This window comes from Triticum aestivum, chromosome 3B, assembly GCF_018294505.1.
Source record: "Triticum aestivum cultivar Chinese Spring chromosome 3B, IWGSC CS RefSeq v2.1, whole genome shotgun sequence".
NCBI classification, from domain to species: Eukaryota; Viridiplantae; Streptophyta; class Magnoliopsida; order Poales; family Poaceae; genus Triticum; species Triticum aestivum.
In genome coordinates, this window is record NC_057801.1 from 58,225,070 (window position 1) to 58,228,158 (window position 3,089).

Here is a 3,089-nt window from a genome sequence, read left to right on the forward strand (position 1 = left end):
GCCGGGAGAAGGAGACTAGCTTTCATGCACTTGTATCCTGTGAGCATGTGAGGACGATTTGGGCTTAGATGAGATCAGTTTGGCGACTCCCAAGCCAAGAGATTCTTCTTGATACAGGAAAAGAGTGGCTCTTAAATGTCCTTGCTAATTGCAATGATCACATGCGGGATTGCATGATTATGTTGATATGGAGGATCTGGTCTCTACGCTCGGACATAACACATGGAAAGGAGGTTCCTCCTGTAACGGCAACGTCAGACTACCTTCAAATCTATATGAACTCTTTGAACCTTTGTTGCAGATTCTCCACGGAAGATATTCTGAAAGGGAAGATGCCAATGGCTTCGGGAAGAAACCGCCAATGGACCGGGATGCTCTCTCGGTCCAGGTTTGCTTATGGTCATTTGGTAGCAGAGATTAGGCGTCATACGGAGGCTCGAGAGTTTGTTCCATCAAAAATCAAGCGTGAGCAGAATATGATAGCACATCGGTTGGCAGTGTATAGTCGTACAGAGTCTACTACTGCTGTATGGCTGGGAGGAGCCCACCTTGTATTGAGGAGTTGGTGCCTCTTGATTCTAACCCTATGCATATGGAATAAAACTCTCTTTCGATTGCAAAAAAAAAACAAAGCAAAACTGTGATTATTCGACCACCACGTCGATTGTAAGGTACGACAACTATCCATGGGACGCACGCGTCATTTTATTTTCTCTTTATTTTTTCATCATCACCACCAAATAAAAAGCGCCAACCAAGACTCGAATTCCGTAGGGAGCACCGGAGCAGGCTGTTGTACGTCAGCATCGCCGGTCGTCGAGGCACCAACATCGGTAGTCGGGCTTGGACATCGCCAGGAGCTCCTCCGGCGACATGCGCTCCAGCTCTCGCTGCCTCCACGCCGGGAAGGCCTTGACCGTGGACTCATCATCGTCGTCTTTGGGCCGACCGTAAAGGTGCAGGTGACTCATGGCGCGCATCCTCTTGTATAGGCGCATGGCGGCCACGCAGTCGTCGTAGGGATGATGGTGGCCACCCGTCTGTATATCATAGCCCAGGCAGCTCCGCGTGAGATACCGGAGCGAATTGCTCATGAGCCTAGCGCTGGTCTTCATCAGCGGCCGGCACACGGCCGTGTCCCGCCTGAGGTGCGCCTAGTAGTCCATGCCCAACGCGTCGAGGTCGTGCTCCAGCCCGTGGCCGACGAGGAGCCGGGCGGCGCCGCGGGAGGAGTAGGAGTAGGAGTAGGACTGCTCGCCGTTGAGGAGGGTGTCCTGCACCCGCCGCATCGCCTGCTTCACCGTGGGCGCGTCGCGAAGGTGCTCGGGCCGGATGCCGGTGGTCTCGTACCGGTAGTGCGTCACTGGATGAGGGGCTTCATGAAGCTCTCGTAGAGGATGGCCTCGTGCTCGTCGACGACGCAGACGCGCGCGCACACATCGAGCGTGCCGTCGCTACCGCCGCCGACCATCTTGCACCCCAGCACTACCGGACTCGCAGCCTATGCCTACGGCCCAGGGCCGTCGGCATAGGTCCTCTGCCGTCGGCATAAATCTATGCCTACAGCTGCCGTCGGCATAGGCCCGTCGGCGTAGATCACGTCAACGTAATCTTGTCAGGCCGTCGGTGTAGTATAGCCCTCGGCATAGGGGGCCTATGCCGACGGCCGGGCGCCAGCCGTCGGCATAGCTTAGCCGTCGGCAGTGTTTTTTTGCCTTACGGCAACAGACGGCGCCGTCAAAGACGTTGATTATTCACGGGAAGCCACGTGGCAGAGGTATGCCGACGGTCGAGCCGTCGGCATACCTCTGGCACGTGGCATTCCCTGGTGCCTCCTGGTGGCAGTGCCACCACGGCCCCGCCGTCTGGCACGCCCTCCCTCGACATGCTTCGGGTGAGGCTATGCACGAAAGAGGCGATCGGAGCGCGGGAGAGCTTGCATGCGGCGCAGTGGGCGCGGAGGGCGGGGGAGGTGGGGAAGACGGCGAGGCAGAGTGGGCAGCCGTGGGGTTGGAAGGCGTTGGCACAGGCGGGCTTGGAGGGCAGGGAGGCGCCAAAGCCGAGGTGGTCGCGGAGGGCGTCGAGGGAGAGGCAGTGCTTGCCGCAAACGCCGCAGCGGGGCTCGTGGTGGAAGTGGTGCGACGACCGCATGTGCTCCACCAGGTGCTCCATCCGGTTGAACTCACGGTACCACGCCGCGCACCTGTGACGGCTGCATGTACAAACCCAAGAAGTCCTGGTCAGCAAGAAGAAAAGGTATACATATTTTGTAGCACACACGTATCATCACGTACGTACGGACTACAAGAGAAAAGAAAAGCAGTGCAACCTTAGGCAAATTTAGTCTCAAACCAAACAACCCCGGAGTATACGAAGATGGAGCAGTGCCAGTGGGCAGCGTTCCTGTGAGCATCTGAAGAGTTGTCCATGGTCGGCAGTGGCAGTGAGACACCTAAGCAAGTGCAGAGTATCAGCAAACAGTAGCCATGGTCGGCAGTAAGAGAGTCACGCCGAACCAAGTGCAGGGACGCAGCAAACAGTAGCTCAGACAATTACCGCTACTCTAGCTACTATGCTCAAGGAGAGAAGAACATATGCGGCAAATTTGACAATTTTGACCTCGGGATGAAATCAATTCACAGAGTGAACTACTCGTGAAACTATTTCACGTCCCTGACCTTTTTGTGTAGCGCCCGCCATGCAGGCGCCACACCCTATGGTGCAACGCATAGCACGGGGGCGTTGCACGCCAGTCCATCGTGGCAGCCATGGGCCCCGCACCCAGCAGTGCAGCGCCTCGGAGCTAGGCGCCACACATGTAATGTGCAGTGCCTAGCCGTCGGGCGCTGCACTGTGACTTAGATCCAGCCGCGGCGGCCCTCTTCTCCCCCACCCACCCCATTGCAGCGGTTACAGAAGAACAGAAGAAGCCGCGGCGGCGGCCCTCTCCACTCCCCCTCTCAATCCCCTGTCCCAAATCCTTCAGATCCGACGATTTGGTCGGTGGATTTCGTCACCAATCCACCCTAGAAGGTACTCTCCTACGATCCTCTTCTTTCTATCCAAATGCAACCTTGAATCAACCTTCT

At 56.9% G+C, this 3,089-nt stretch overlaps 1 pseudogene; it reads right to left on the reverse strand.

Moving 5' to 3' along the window:
* Window positions 1-800: 800 nt before the first annotated feature.
* On the reverse strand, window positions 801-2,429 carry LOC123064735 (RNA exonuclease 4-like; annotated as a pseudogene).
* Window positions 2,430-3,089: the final 660 nt, after the last annotated feature.